At 34.5% G+C, this 17542-nt stretch overlaps 2 protein-coding genes across 5 annotated transcripts in view; both read left to right on the top strand.

Annotated features, from left to right (window-relative positions):
- The window catches only part of LOC126888461 (zinc finger protein 664-like), a 365892-nt gene extending 360939 nt beyond the window's left edge, over nt 1–4953 (top strand). Inside the window, exon 3 of the transcript XR_007699563.1 lies at nt 4619–4953. The gene's annotated coding sequence lies outside the window, so the exon portion shown is untranslated. The remainder of the gene's footprint in view (nt 1–4618) is intronic.
- The window catches only part of LOC114326447 (uncharacterized), a 407135-nt gene that overhangs the window by 280542 nt on the left and 109051 nt on the right, over nt 1–17542 (top strand). The window lies entirely within an intron of this gene.

The raw sequence follows: 17542 nt of genomic DNA, 5'->3' as shown, positions 1-17542 counted from the left end.
TTTTTGCCTCTTAGTATTTTTTCGATAAGCCAGTTTTTATTGAGATGCGGCTTCTTTTTCAATATATTTACGTAAAAATTTTATGGGGGTTTTGTTCCTTTAAACCCCCCTAATGTTTGTGTACGTTCCAATTAAACTATTATTGTGGTACCATTAGTTAAACACAGTGTTTTTAAAACTTTTGTCTCTTAGTCTTTTGTTCATAAGTCACCTTTTATCGAGATGTAGCTTCTTTTTCAAAATATACCTAAAAATGTAAATTATAAATAAATTTTCAGATTATTAACAGGTCTCTATAACCGTACTTAACCATATACAAATATGTGGTGGATTCGACAAATATTCAAAATATCTCGATAAACACTGGCTTATCGAAAAAGTACTAAGAGGCAAAAAAGTTTTAAAAATAATGTGTTTAACTAATAGTGGCAAAATAATAATTTAATTGGAACGTACACAAAAGTTTGGGGGGGTTTAAGGGAACAAAACCTCCATAAAATTTGTATGGGGTGCACAAATTTCAGTTTCAATTTTTTTTAAAATGCTGCTTCCATAAGAATGCCACATGTCCATTTTCAACAAAAAATCTCTAAAAAAGTTTTCGATATATGAAAAAAAAATCGATTTTCATTTTGTAACTTAAAAGAGCTGTAACTTTTTTTGTGTGCACTATTGTATATAGGTAAGTGAGGTTCAATCAACCTATTTTTGACCCCAGAATCTGTGGTATAATTTATGACCAATCTTTTCGGGACACCCTGTATACCTACCATACACAGGAATGAGATATTTTTTTGATAAACTCACAAGGACATTGTAATTTAAATGGACTAGTTAAAATAAAAGTGCTTATGTGTATATTGCAACTATTATCATCCTCTACACCTAAGTAAGTCAATTTACAACTCAGTGGATATGAAATCCAACCGCACCATTCACAAAATGTTCTTGACCTCTTAAGGTTCCATCTTCTATAAAAGGTTAGAGATCAACATGGCAATCCCTATTTTACTTACAGCAACTCTAAATAGTTGGTTAAAGCTCAGACTAAACTATTCCCTGAGATTTTATTATAACCAGGAGTTTCGTCTTCTTCCTACATCTCTTTTATATATAAATAATCGGTTTAAAACGTCCTCCGACGTCTTCCGATGCCCAATCTCCATGCATCTCTATCTTCCCAAAGGTCTTCGTCTAAACCTCTCTCTCGGATCTCTCTGTCTATTCCTTCTCTCCAGCTCTTTCTGGGTCGGCCTCTTTTTCTCTTACCATGTGGTGACCAATCTAGAATCTGTTTTGGCAGACGGTGTTCTGGCATTCTCTGCACATGTCCATACCACTTTAGTTGTTGTACTCTTATATCTTCGACAATCGTATGTGTGACTCCCATAATCTCTCGTATACGTTCGTTATTAATTCTTTCGAGTTTTGATTTTCCTGCGGCACGTCTCCAGTAGTCCATCTCCGTGGCTTGTAGTGTTCTTTCAGTAGTTGTCTTTAACTGCCACACGTCACTTCCATACATTACTATGCTCTTTATAATAGTGTTGTATATTCGATGTTTATTTTTTTTGGATATATGTTGATCCCAAATAATACTATTTAGTTGAGATATGGCCCTTCTACCTTGAGTGTTTCGTTTTTTTATAGCCTGATCTGATTTGCCGTCGTCCGTGATTTCTACTCCTAAATAAGAATATTTATTGTTGTACTTAATGTGTTGTCCGTCGTTTAAAACTAGATTCTGTTCGTTGCCACCGATGTTCATGTACATTGTTTTCTCTATGTTAACTTCTAATCCCCATTTTTTGTACTCTTCGATTAATTTCCGAGTCATGTATTCCAGATCGTCATAATCGTTGGCAATCACAATTTGATCATCAGCAAAACATAAAGTGTACAGGTTGTTATTATTTAATTGTATACCCATGCCGCTGCACTTCCGCTTCCAAAGTTTTAATGCTTGTTCCAGATATATTTTGAAAAGTGTCGGCGATAGGCAGCATCCCTGCTTCAGTCCTTTGTCTACTACAAAACCTTTGGAAACATTCGTTCCTATTTTAACTTTGGCGTTGGCGTTATCATATAGTTTTTCCACTGCTGTTATGAGATTTGAGTTGATGTTCGTTTGTCTTAGAGTGTTCCATAACTTGTTTTGAGGGATGCTATCGTAGGCCTTTTTTAGATCAACAAACAAAAAGTGGACTTCTTGATCTACAGCAACCTTTTTTTCTATAAGTTGAGTGATACAAAAAATACATCTCCTACATCTCTTTTACCTTTTGCAAAAGCAAAAGCAAAAAAAGTTTTGGAAAAGCAAAGAAGAGTTGAACCTCTGATACAACATAACCAAAACAAACAATAAAATCGAAGTAAGTAGGCTACACAGAGGAATCAAAGAAACATGTAGAGAAGACAAAAACAAACAAATAATTCATGAGCTGTGCAATAAAGTTTGATATCTTGCTAGAGAATTTAACCAATCACACAAACAATAATAAACGAAAATCACCACATTATAAATAACAGGGAACGTATTGTGGAAGGTGGAAGTATGGAGTAACAATTTCCAGGATACATATCAATATGAGTTCACTACAGCCAGAGAACCCAACATGTTGAAGTCGGAGGTGGGAAAAGCAATAAAAGCTCTATAGAATCAAAAATATCCTAGCAATGACCTGATACAGCAGAGGTTTTAAAAGCAATAGAAGAGTTTGATGAATATCATTGAAACTTTTGGCATTCGATTCGTAAGAGCCTTAGGAAACTTTGTGAATAAAAATGATGATGGCGAAACAACTTTATGAACAAGGAAAATGCATTTCCCAAATTCGTTTCAAAATGTAAATTCATTTCAAATAATAAAGTTTTAATTCGGTAATTGACGAAAATTCGAAAATGAGTTCAATTTTGTTACTCGGGTGTTTTTGTGCTTGCTGAATACGAATATCATGACGCGGCGTTAGTCTCCGAATCAGCTGGTTCCCAGGCTGGGCCTCCTTTCCTGAAATTTTATGTAAATTTGGCACAAAATCACTGCAAATTCGTTACCCGAGAGTTCTTTGAATTTTGTGACTCTTGAATACATCTTACACTCAAAAATGAATAACCATTTTCAATTTCGTTGCAAAACGAAAATACAGCCGAACCATATTCCAGTCCAATCAGAGAGTGCTGCAAGCACCTCTACCGGTTTCGAAACTTATTAGTCTCTCATCAGGAGGCACATATGCTGCTCTCCCTGATCCAACCAAAACAAACCCCAGCGTGCAGTCCCGAATTGCAACGAACGAAATGGCATAGATGCCCTAGCGGCAACTGCTAGCAAAAGACTAAGTTTTCACTCTAATGGCATATAACATATCCCACCAGAATGAAAACAATGGGAACCTTCTCTGGTTACACCTCCGAGGCTTCTACAATTTGCAAGCCATACGGATGCTGAGACTAAGGAAGATGAGGGAATTCTACAATTTACAATTCACGTCACATCTGCTCAGCGCGGTAAAGTTCCAACGAGACTGGTTCCCTTCATACTCCACACAGAGTAAATGTAAATCAAAAATGAATAACCATTTTCAATTTCGTTGCAAAACGAAAATACAGCCGAACCATATTCCAGTCCAATCAGAGAGTGCTGCAAGCACCTCTACCGGTTTCGAAACTTATTAGTCTCTCATCAGGAGGCACATATGCTGCTCTCCCTGATCCAACCAAAACAAACCCCAGCGTGCAGTCCCGAATTGCAACGAACGAAATGGCATAGATGCCCTAGCGGCGAAATTTTCTTTTTGCAACGAAATTGAAAATGGTTATTCATTTTTGATTTACATTTACTCTGTGTGGAGTATGAAGGGAACCAGTCTCGTTGGAACTTTACCGCGCTGAGCAGATGTGACGTGAATTGTAAATTGTAGAATTCCCTCATCTTCCTTAGTCTCAGCATCCGTATGGCTTGCAAATTGTAGAAGCCTCGGAGGTGTAACCAGAGAAGGTTCCCATTGTTTTCATTCTGGTGGGATGTTATATGCCATTAGAGTGAAAACTTAGTCTTCTACATCTTACACTCTTTACCAATCTTCTTATAATAACATGCTATTATTATTGTTATGTAAACTTTTTAGTTTATGTAATATGTATAATATCCTTAATATCGACAGTTAATTCGTATAATATCATTGTAAACATTATGTATTTTTGATAGCTATAAATCATACAAAGAAAGAAAAGAAAATACTGCTGCCAACTTTATTTGAAGTGCTTCTAATTTAGCCGACATTGCACAGCGCATAAAAATTACTCCACTATTATCTTTAATTAATAGATTAGTGGAACGTATAAGTGCAAGGATTATTTTTTCGCTCTGCGTCTTGCGTTTAAGCAGGATTTAAGGTTAAATTGTACTTGCGCATCCACCAAAATATATAGGCGTCACACAGTGGTCCAAAACGATGAAAAAGTTGGCCAAAAATGAAGTTGTTGTTTGATTTTGATGAAATTTTAGGTAGTGGAGTTTGAGGGGTCGCTCATCACGAAAATAGAGTCAAATTTTCGAAAAACAAAATGGCGGATCAAAAATTAGAGGTTATGTTTGTGAAATTTGATAATACAGTAGAACCCCGCAAATCCGAACTAATTGGGGGGACAGTCTGTTCGGATTCCGAAAAGTTCGGATTATCCGAAAGTTAGCCTTAACTAGTAGTTCAAAGCTTTCATTGTGATTTTGAGTAGCCAAACGTTCTCGCAAGAGTGTGGACAATATTTTTGGACTCAAGTTGACTACGAGAGAACCAAAGTAAGTTTGTGTTTAACCTTTATAAACACTTTATAAACCTATATATTAAAGTATAATATTTATTTTTAAGAAATTTTAAATGTCAAAGTCCTAGTAATCCTACATTGTCCAATTTTCTGGCTTTACTCTGTATAATAAACATGTTTTTAAGTTTTTGTCTTGAATTTTTAAATTTTTTTCACTTTCCGTTGGTTTGGATTTGCCGAACGTTCGGATTCGCGGGGTTCGGATTTACGGGGTTCTACTGTAGATCATTTTTCACTATATTTCAGAAATTTTCATTGTATTATCAATTAAAATTCAACTAAGTTATAGTTTAAAACCGAATGTATGGTTGTCTTAACCATAAAAATAGTTGATAAGTTTCGTATTTCGGTTGTTAGTGAAAATCAAAATCTGGGACATTTTGAGTTGGGATTTTGAAAAGCACATATGTTTAGAGTTGCAAATAACGAAATTACTGTGCAAAAAAAAATTTATTCATTAATTAATATAATATTACAGTTGCTACTTAATACTTAACAAGTTTTTATTATGTATTACATACATATCAAGATAGTTTTTAAAAAGTACATGACATTAAAAATCGTAATCCAACTCGCATTCATCGTTATTAGAACGTTCACTATCACTTTCTTTCTCAACATGAAATTTCGCAGATGTTTGAACAAATAAATGTCGAACTTCAGGCGGAAATGGTTTGCTCACTTTGCTTTCAAAATTTTGCAAGCTGGAGATGAAGGGATCGGAAGATGCGAGTAGCCGGTGAAAAACATGTTCCATTGTCTTTTCTCGTGAATACTTACGAGAAAAGCTTTCACGATAACATCTGATGTCTTTGTTTCTGGCTTCCTGCGCATCTTCAGCTAATCTTCCAATAGGTAACGACAAAGCTTCGTTTATGGCGTGACCATGAATAAGTTTTTTTCTTTTATTCTGCACGATTTCTTCCAGTTCTCTTTGAATTTGGACAGCAACTTTTTTACGTCGTTTTTCGCTACTTCAAAAATTTCCCTGCGAGTATAACACAAATTTCCCTGTAAGTCACAGAGCAGGGTACTGGAAGTAAAAGAAAAATTCCATCATATATTATCCTAAAAATCACAATTATTGAAATTTAGTGCGTTAAAAAGGACACCCTTTAGAATGTCTAGAGCATTTTTCTGAGAGAACTCCAGGTATACAAGTACAGGCACGCCTGACTGTCGCGGTCGTCGTCGCTCGATGATTGGATAAACGCGTGCAGCGCGAAACAATTTCATGCTACAGCCAAAGTAGCAAAAAGTAGCAAGAAATTTTGGATGATTTTGATTTCAAATAGCATTACTTTTACTAAAAACATAACTACAGCGTGGGATCTCGCGGGTTCATAACTATTTTGATGATTTTGTGAAGATAAATAAATAAATGTCAATTTATTACAGGTTCTTTTTAACGCTACTTTCATAAATGAAAAAAAATTATACTTCAGATTTTTAAAGATTGAAATTTTTTAACATACCTTTAGGATTCCCCTTTATTTTACGGATTTACAATCTGACACACCGTTGAATTTTGCTCCCACCAACACTGTCGCGTAAAGATAGACAAATGAGGCACGTACGAGATGCACTCCGGCAGAGCCGGATTCTGACTGACACACAAGAGCGAGTTTTAAAGCTACCTGCCTATTTCTTTCAGGATAATACGTAGAATATCCCCCTTTACAATAAAACAAGGTAAAATTAAAAAATAAAAAAAATTGTTATTTAGTTTTGGCCAGCTTTTTGTCCCTTTGGACCACTGTGCGTCAGTGTTGAGAATATCAATCTTATCACACATACATGAGTACAGTCCCAGATTAAGAATTTTGAGGCCCCTAGGCAACCCAAACTATGAGGCCCCTTAAGAAACCTAGGCTTTCTCCATTTTAAATAATTTCCATTTTTGAAAATGTCCGTTCGCCTGTTGCGAAATAACCCAAAACGACTGTGAAGCAGGAATAAAGTTTTTCCCTGCAAGTCCTAAAGCTGGGCTATAAAATATTTGAACTCCTCTAGTTTATCTTCAAGTTCAGATTCAATATCCCCAGGATAGTTTTCATGTAGTTTTGAAGTACACTCCTTTATTTGAGTATCACTCAATTTTGTAAAAACACACAAAAGACCAACTACTGAGTTCACTGACTCATACACTGTCAACCGACGACTTAGCTCAGTAATTAGCTTATTGAACATTGGTAGAAACGTTTCAACCTTTAACTTTTGTCCTCCCTGTAGAAAAACCTCATTGGAATTAGCATCATCGAAATGTAGTTTTCTTGCTCGCTTTCGTTTACTCGCAGGTCTTCTGCTCGTAGTAAGCAAAATTATCTCTTTGGATTTTCAAGAACTCCAAAAATGAATTTAGAAGCTGAACTGCAGTTTGAATTTCAATCTCTTTTCTCTGTATTGATTTACTGACAGCGTAGATGCGTTATAAAATTGTTGCCCAAAACTCATTCATTATCAGTGTTTCTTATTTTGACATGTCTTTCAACACACTTAGCCTCATGAACTGTTTCAGCTTTCTGATTAGTGTCTTTAGCAAGAGTATAAAAACAGATTTGAAAACGTTGTAATCTTTAAGACAAAGGTCTTGTTGTATGTGCCCTTGCAGTCCATCTTGTGCTGCTTGTTCTTTTAAGGACTAGATCGTGGCGAATGAGATCGCTTAGTGGAGTTTCATATCAGCATTTGATCATAACTTTCCAACGGTGAGTCTCCTCCTCTATCTGTTCTCCTTCGTAAGGATGTAGTGGCGTCATGTAAGTCGTTTGACTATTTCTATACAATCTTCTCTCTCCTGTGCGTGTTGTTTTGCTTCGGAGAACGAGTAACCAGTCATGTCCCTTATTTGGTCCGACCATCGTAATGGAGATCTTCCTCTGGATCTTCTGCCCTCTCTCAACGGTGAGTAGGGGCTGAAAAAAAGTTGGACACGCGGACTGAACAAACTCAAAATACGATATTATCTTTGAGGGAGAATACGTCAGCCAATTTTTTTAAATTTTTGTTCCACTGATTTGTTTTCGAAAAAACATAGATTGTGTAAAAATCTTGTAATGCCTTCAAAATTTATTTTTGATGCTGAAACACTATTATTCTGTTACATTCTGAAGACCTTTCCCAATCCAAAATTTCCTTATTTCTTCAGTTATTGTATTCCGTAATCCTATGTCGTTTTCCAAATTTAGGACCGAATTTATCTTTAACTTCAATTTCTAACTTAGTTTCGGTTTCTGGTTCTTTAACTTCTTGAACTGGAATAGAACTGTAGTTACAGGTTTTTTCATCTTCTTCAGTTACGGAAGCTATGTTTACCTCAGCTATTTCTATTTCATGTGCATTTTCATTGGTTGCAGCTTCACTAGCTATGGATTTCCGTGTGCAACTGAGTTTAAATAAGTTTTACATCTGTTTTAGATCTTGCTTAAGGATCTTTTCTTTCTTCTGCTTTTTCTTGTGTTTTTCTACTACACTCTCGAATCTTTTTTCTTATTTCCATCTGTAGTTCCTTCTACCAAAGGGCATTTATTAGCGATTTATGCTCACAACATAGACTTTCTATGTGAACAAGTATGCATTGTAATGTAGTTTTATACGTCCATCACTATTATTGTATTGGGCGATATATCATATATATAATATGATTTATAGTTTTTATTTAATTCTAATTAGTATACTTTCGTTTTGGGCCCTGCGAGGCCCCCTTTGAAGCCGAGGCCCCTAGACAACAAACTGCCTACTTTGCCTAATGGATAATCCGGCACTGCATAAGTACAACTTGTGCTCAATATTTCCCCATATTTCTGAGATTACATATACTAACTGGATCCCTCAAAAAATTGCGACAGATACTTACTCTTACCCTTGCATATCTGTCTCAGACCATTTTTTTCTTCCACTCTTACTCCTTCCAGATATTGTGTTTGAGTAAGACTATGTATTGGGTTATTCTAATTCAGTCATTGAATATCGTACAGTGGCGGATCTACGGGGAGGGAAACGGGAAAATTGTCCCCTCTAACAGTGTCCAAAATTAAAGAAAAAAATTGTTGAAACATAAAAATATATTAGTTAACGTGAAACTTAAACCAAATAGGCTATTGATTATATTCAAAATAAGATAGCTAAAAAGAACTACAACGTTAACGGGGTTTTATTATTTCATATGGTCAATGGACATCTAGATATGAAAAAACCCGCGGAGTGCTACCATTTAAACGGGTGCGTTTTTGAGAAATGGGTGAATTAGTCCTGGGCACAGGTTACATTAGGGTGAGTTCTATGCACTTTTGGTACAAACATATCTACATAAAAATTGTTCCTGGTTAAATTTCCAATCTAATTATCACTTTTTAAAGTCAATGATATTTTTTTTACAAAAATATATTCAAAAGAAAAAGCACAAAGAAACCCAAAAGAAAGAAATTTTGTTTTTTGTCCCATAACTTTTGTCCACGAGGATATGGTATAGATATTGCTTTACAGAAAAAAAAACCTAGATACTTCTTCATTAAAATGTTGTTTAGTAGAGGTAATTGGGATTTATAGTTTTCGAAATATGATTTTTCAAAGTTCGTCACTCACAGCAATTTTGGGCAATTTTCCTTGTTATTTCGCAAATATTGTTCTGTAACTTTTTTCTACGTAACTTTAGGTATATGCAATGGTACATATAATAGGAATAGAAATCAATTACCTTTAAAATGGTCTACTGCTACTGTATAACGTTGTACGACTTTTTTTTAAAGAGATTATGGTTTTTCAATGTTTTATACTTTTAACGATTTTTTATAATATAATATAAAAATAAAATAACATTATTATATATTATATAATATTATATTATATGTAGTATATACAATATAATATTTTATTATATATTATATAATAATGTTATTTTATTTTTATATTATATTATAAAAAATCGTTAAAAGTATAAAACATTGAAAAACCATAATCTCTGTAAAAAAAGTCGTACAACGTTATACAGTAGACCATTTTAAAGGTAATTGATTTAATAATAAAAATAGAAATCAATTACCTTTAAAATGGTCTACTGTATAACGTTGTACGACTTTTTTTTAAAGAGATTATGGTTTTTCAATGTTTTATACTTTTAACGATTTTTTATAATATAATATAAAAATAAAATAACATTATTATACAATAATATATTATATATTATATATACTCTTTAAGTATAAGAAAACTCTTTAAAAGAAGTCGTACAACATTATACAGTAGCACATTTTAAAGGTAATTGATTTCTATTCCTCTTACGTATGGCATATGCCTAAAGTTACGTAGAAAAAAGTTACAGAACAATATTTGCGACATAACAAGGAAAATTGCCCAAAATTGCTGTGAGTGACGAAATTTGAAAAATCATATTTCGAAAACTGCAAATCCTAATGACCTCTATCAACCATCATTTTAAAGAGAAAATATGTAAGCTTTTTTTCTGTGAAGCAATATCTATACATATATCCTCGTGGACAAAAGTTATGGGACAAAAAACAAAATTTTTTTCTTTTGGGTTTCTTTGTGCTTTTTATTTTGAATTTATTTTTGTAAAAAAAGTATCTTTGATTTTAAAAAGTTATATTTAGATAGGAAACTTAACCAGGAACAATTTTTATGTACACGTGTTTGTACCAAAAGTGCATAAAATTTACCCTAATGTTACCTGTGCCCAGGGGCTAATTCACCTATTCCTCAAAAACGCACCCCTTTAAATGGTAGCACTCCGCGGTTTTTTTACATATAGAGATTAATTGACCATATGTAATAATAAAACCCCGTTAACGTTGTAGTTTCTTTCTATAGTACATAATCAATAGCCTAAAAGCAGACAAACTCAACTCAATAAATTCGCTAGTTAGGAAAATTAAGGGAACTTAATACACACGAGTTATTATTTGTGTCTTTTATGTAGTTTGAGTTTATCTTTTTTACGTCTTTTGATTAGTGTTTCATTGAAAATTCCCCCCTAAGGCAAATTTCCCCTTCCAAGGCAAATATCTAGATCCGCCACTTATATCGTTTATAGTTTCAAAATTTGTGGGCGCCAAATTGGAAGAAATAGTGAAGGTAATTCAGCTTTTTTCCTAGTCTTGCAGTGGCGTACAAAAAATTGTGGTAGGAGTTAAAGGTAGTGCTACTTGCATTGAAAATGTTTTACTATTATTGGCTTTAAGATAAAATGGACAAATTTATCAAAATCAAAATACAGTGGAACCCCGTTAACTCGGATTAATCGGGACCGCGGCCGATCCGGGTTATCGAAAATTCGGGTTAGCCGGAGAAAATGGTAAAAGTTATTAAAATATGGTATGCTTACACATAAACTCCGTTATAATTGGCACACAGATACTTGTAAACCACGTTCGCGTTCCACACATACAAAGCGTCGTCGAGAGTCTCATTTTTAGCTTTATTAGCTTTGCACCGATTGTCCAAACTGTCTTTTGTTATCATTTTGAAACAAAAACAACATTTTAAGTTTTATTGCCATTACGTAGACAAAAAATCACGCAAACACAACAAAATCTGAATATATTTACGCGGAACGAACAATGAGACTTTACTACACACACACAATACCGTCTCGCAACGAGAACGAACTTATGTTATTTAATAAGAGTGAAGACTAAGACCATTGTTTGAAAAATAATTTTTTAATAGTCTTTTCTAAACAATGCTAGACAGTTTCAAGTAAATAAAGGATACTACAGATGCCTATTGGTTTCGATAACACGAGAATGAGCGTTGTCTGCCATGCCAGTTATTTTTACTAAGGTATATTATGTATCAAATTACACAAATACGCATTATCTCTCATTGTATAATGTGTTTGACATTGAAAATTGAAACGAATGAACTACATAGGAATTCGCTAAAACGACAAATTTTTACGAAGAAAGTTTATTATGATAAATAAAATTAGCCTGAAAAATATAAGATATTATAGTATTCGAACAATATGTTTATAAGGAAAGATAAAAGAAAATATTTTAAGATGTTGAAAAGAAATTGGAAAATTCAGCATAAAGGACATACATTTTTATTGTTGTAATGTTTGTCTGATAAAAATCGGTACGGGTTAGCCGGACTTCCGGGTTATCGGGGGCCGACTTATCGGGGTTCCACTGTAATTAGATGTGCCTTCGTCCTGTGCAATTTTCGTTTGTCATGTGTTAGCGTATGAAATTGGCTATAATAATTTTAGCAGAGAGAGAGAGAGGTGTGGACGCAGCACCACTGAGGACGTCGTAAGACAGAAATAGCTGTCTGGAGATTGTGAATCGCCTCTGAATCGAAAGGAAACATGAACTGTCTTTTTCACTATAATAATTTTATTGACGGTAGCTCCGAAAAGGGATGTAAATCATCTCTTAAACTATTTCCTTAGGTTTCTAGTTTTCTGAAAAGTATATCCTTTAAAGGCCAACGTTAGACACCATATAAAAAACAGAGAACACATACCATCTTCTCTCTCTCTTGTCGTTTTCCCATTACTGAGGATCGTGATTTCTTCCAATATTCCTAACAATGTTTCTCCATTGGTCTCTATCTTCAGCTGCTCTAAGAGCTTCGCAGAATGAGTTTCCAGCTGAATTCTTTATTTGGTCGGACCATCTAGTTGGTGATCGTCCTCTTGATCTTCTCCCCGGAACGTTTGCAGAAACAATGAATCTCTCCAAACTGTCGTCACCCCTGCGAACCACGTGACCAAAGAATTGTAGTATTCGTTGCAGACATTTTGTGGACAGCCTTTTTTTAATCTTGTGTTGGTTTAGAATGGAAACGTTTGTCCTATGAGCTGTCCAAGGTATGCGCAGCATTCTTCTCCAGCACCTCATCTCAAAGGCATCAATTTTTTGGCGCTCGCATGCGCGAAGAGTCCAAGTCTCTGCTCCGTATAGAAATATTGAAAATACAAGAGCATTCACCAGTGTCATCTTGATATTTTGAGAGATAGATCTGTCTTTCCAAACTTTAGTTAGGCGACTCATCGCATTTGTTGCCATACCAATATGTTTCCGAACTTCTGCTTCACAGTTACCATATTTAGTTATACTAGACCCGAGATAGACAAAGGTGTTTACTATCTGGTATTCTTGTAACATGTTGGTCAGTTGAATAGTGTCGAATCTGTCGACCACCATTATTTTTGTCTTAGCTTTATTGATTTTTAGACCAACTTTATTGCTTTCGTACTCAACTCTTCGCAGGAGATCAAACATTTCTTGCTCATTCGCCGCTATAAGTGTAGTAATACATACCATCTTACTAACATCATATATAACATACCATCTTACTAATATCTATAATTTTCAGTTTTAGTGATATTGTTTCCACATAAGATTTTCTTCGTCTTTCTAACCTTCTCTATGCGTATTCCCATTTCGTTGCTCATGTTTCAATTCTCATTTAAATTACAACCAAGGTGATACTGTTGGTTCTCTTCAAAGCAAAGAGCAATAAGCAATGCTGCTGTCCTAACGACTTGTGGTTTAGCGCTCCAGCTTGAACTTGTAATTTTATATATTATTTCTGTCACTGATCTTCATTTTGGTGTATACGTGCCTATTACGGTGAAAGATACTACCTGCATTTTTGCAGGGTTTAGTATTAGTTGTTTCTGGCCGTAGTACTGATCGATTCTCTTTAAGGTTTCAGTTAGCCTGTCCTCAACCTCCTCCAATGTGTATGTGTCAAAAACTGCTTTGTGCAGGCCATTTTTCTTCCTTCGCACCTACTCCTCCCATTCTGGAACTCCACAAAGAACATGCGGTTTGCCAGAAGACCCCTGATTTGCAACATTATCTTGTACTCTTTTGTAATAGAGTAATTTTTTGAATCAAGAGTCTGTGGTTGACCGTGTCGTAAGTGGAGGAGAGTTCTAGGAATAATAAGCCCGTTATTTTGCAGTTCTGGTAGCCATTTTCTATAAACTCTGTGATATTTGGCGACTCTAAAGTTGTGCTTCTTCTTTGAAGGAAGCCTGCCTGCTCAGAAATCAGAGGAGGTTCCACGTCAGCTGAGAAGTGATTCTGTATCAATCGCTCATAAAATAAAATAAGATAGGGTTAGATACTAAATAGAAGGCTAACTAGCACATCAAGGAATGTCATAAACATCGACATACAATTATACAAATAACATAGGTACATTAGACAAAAGAACAAACAGTTTAAAAAGTCCTTGATAAGAGCTAAAGTTCTTGAACAAGATTTATTAATAGGATCTGCGTTTTATTTGTAAAATAAATTAAATGGTGACTAAAGATTAAATTATTAGACAATTAAATGATTTATAATATATTTTTCTACGAGCGTGCAAAAATGTCTACTTTCGCGCACGCATTTTAGTTTAGAAAGTTTCACTTTTCCGCACGCGTGTTACTTTTCCGCACGCGTATTACTTTTCCGCACGCAGTTTTTACTTTTCCGCACGTGTGTTAATTTAGATATGTTAATATGGCCGTAAAGTAATTATAATACATGCAATAAACTAATATTTAGATATTATTTACTAATTTATTTCAAATATATCTTATTGTGTTCCTGTTTTAATGAAATTAACGCGACAATTCGATGAAATAAAATTATTTTGACATAATATTCGAAAGTCAAATCGGTAGACAATAACAGTCGTTTTGAATCATCGTCATGGAAACCAAGATTGTCGTCATGCTAACTAATTATATTGAAAGTTTGGTTTTGACAACCTTGTCAAAGAATTAATTTGTTTATGTATTTTCATATTAATTAAATTAATTGATTAAGATTTGGTATTTTTTTAAAGACTCTTAGAAAAAATATTGTTCCTAACTCTTGCAGAAAGTCTCTTTTCCGCACTCGACTGCTTGCCGAACTCCCGCTTCGCGTCGTTCGGCAAACTGCAGTCGCGTGCGGAAAAGACTGACTTTCTGCACTTGTTAGGAAAATAACTTTCATAACTAGAAGAACGGAAAATTTAAATACCTTATAATGTGGACTGCAAAATACCAAATATTTTTTCAAAGTAGACAGTTACTCAGTAAAAATGTATTGGCCACTTAAGTACTATATTTATCATGGTCAGTAAGGTGTGTTAAATAACATTTAATGAGACAATCAAAAATCGTTTTAAAACCAGTTTAATTCGTTTCATTGAAAATTACAAAAATAATGAAATTTTTGTGGTTCTGACTATTTTCGGAACTGTTTTAGTAGTGTAAGTGATTTATGTTGGTATATATTTGTAAACTTTCCTATGTAAGGTTTATTACTCATGGCTTTTTCGGACTGAGGCCTGTGATAATTACTCTAGCTATAATGTAGTTAATTTTTACGTCTACAAAAGAAAATAGTTAATTGAATCTCTCTAAATCATATGGAGGATAATAGACAAGAACCGGAAGAAATCGACAGCGAAACGGGACCAGAGATCATAATGGAGGAAATCGAACAAGCAATACGAAACGCAAAAAACGAAAAAACTGTAGGTCCAGACGAAATACCTGCGGAATTACTGAAATGTCTAGACGATGAAACTCTACCGGTACTACTGGATCTGTTTAATGAAGTATATAAAACCGGAAAAATCCCTCAGGAATGGTTGGTGTCCACCTTTGTAACAGTACCAAAAATAATACATGCCAAAAATTGTTCGGACTATAGGACAATATCACAAATAAGCCATACCCTCAAATATTTCTAAAGGTAATTCATGGAAAATTGGATCATACCCAATTTGGGTTCCGCAAAGGACTTGGAACAAGAGAGGCATTGTTTGCGTTTAATGTCCTATTTCAAAGATGCTTAGATATGAACATGGATATTTATTCTGTATTTCTGGATATTTAATCTGTATTTGAATCAAAAGGCCAATATAAAGATAGAAGAACAAAAATCCGAGAATATTGATATAAAGAGAGGAGTAAGACAGGGCTGTGTTCTGTCGCCGCTACTATTTAACCTGTACAGTGAAGCCATATTTCAGGAAGCGAATGCGGAGATAAGTGATCGAATCCCTATAAACGGAAGAATAGTAAATAAAATAAGATTGGCTGATGACACCGTTATAATGGCAGACACCCTGGAATCGCTACAAGAATTGCTAAATAGAATTAACGATTATTGCATTCGATACGGACTAAAAATAAACAAGAAAAAAACTAAATTTATGATTGTCTCAAAAACAGAACATGGAAATGAAAGGATAGAGCAATCCCAAATAGAAAAAGTTAAGACATACAAATATCTGGAAACCTGGGTTGATCGCAAAAATGACCAAAGCAAAGAAATTAAAGTCCGAATTGAAACTGCAAGGCAAGCATTTATAAAAATGAAGACACTGCTTACAAACAAATACCTTCAGTTGCCTCTCAGATTGAGGGCTAAGATGCTACATATTTTCTATATTGCTATACGGAATGGAAGCTTGGACATTGAAGACACAACACATAAGAAGAATAGAAGCGTTCGAAATGTGGTGTTACAGAAGAATATTGAAAATTCAGTGGGTTCAAAGGATTACCAATGTTCAAGTGCTACGACGTTTAAATACGGAGTTATAAATTATGAAAAGTATAAAAACTAGAAAATTGGAATATTTGGGTCACATTACCAGAGGAGAAAAATATGAGTTGCTGAGAATTATTATGCAAGGAAGGATCCAAGTAAGAAGAAGCATAGGAAGAAGACGCATCTCCTGAGTGAGGAACCTTAGAGAATGGTTTAACTGTCGTTCATTACAACTATTCAGATCAGCAGCCAACAAAGTGGCCATAGCCATTATGATATCCAACCTCCGATAGAAAAGGGAACTTTAAAAAGAAGAAGAAATCATATGGACAACCCGAATTTTGCTGATAATCTTAATTTTGGGAACCCGAAAAAAGATGCAAAAAAGGTTGCCACTCCTACCCCCAGACTTCCCCAAAAACCCCATTCATAGGGGGGACGGAAAATGTTGATTTACCAAGAATCTGTGCACCGTAAAACGTTTCAAACAAGAAATTTAGCTGTGATAATTTTGAACAAAAATGTGTATTGGCACTTTTCGTGTAGAACAAACCGTTCTCTCAGAAACAATGCTTGAAGCGACCGGCGATTTTGTATGTCAGTTACGTGCGCGGAATCACTTTTTTTTAAATAAAATTTGTATCAACCCGGCGGTAAAAATTCGATATTTTTTGATCAGATTGCCTTATCGACAAAAATAAAAATATGTTTTAATGGTAAAGAGTACAGCTTTCGTATGCATTTTTTCATTTTGCTGCAAATGTAAGCCTTTCCTAGAAACTGTTAAATAAACGTTTCGCGATTTTTGCCAATTTTTACCATCTTTATGAGATCAATCATTCAAGTATCAGGCATTCGAAATATGCTTAAAAACGCAGAATTTAAACGTTCACGTTATAAATGATCGCACTTAACAGAAAATGCTTTCACGAGGACGGCATTGGGTGGAATTTGTAGCTGAAGTTGTGTAATTTCGAAAAACGTATTTGTGCTATCGAAGAGAAGCAGGCTTAAATATTTTGTATCATTTTTGTAATGTTAAAGTAATGTAATGTGGAAGAATATGGAGGAGACCTATGTCGAACAGTGAATGCAAGAGGTTGAGGATGATGAAAGTGAAAGTATAAATTTTAGAACTTTAAAAAGGGGTAAACTTGAAATTAAGTCAACACTTCTGTTGTATGTAGGCATATGAGTTTATTAAA

The sequence above is a fragment of the Diabrotica virgifera genome, chromosome 7, assembly GCF_917563875.1.
Source record: "Diabrotica virgifera virgifera chromosome 7, PGI_DIABVI_V3a".
Lineage (NCBI taxonomy): Eukaryota > Metazoa > Arthropoda > Insecta > Coleoptera > Chrysomelidae > Diabrotica > Diabrotica virgifera.
The sequence above is the reverse complement of the archived record's forward strand: the minus strand, read 5'-3'. Positions and strand labels throughout refer to the sequence as shown.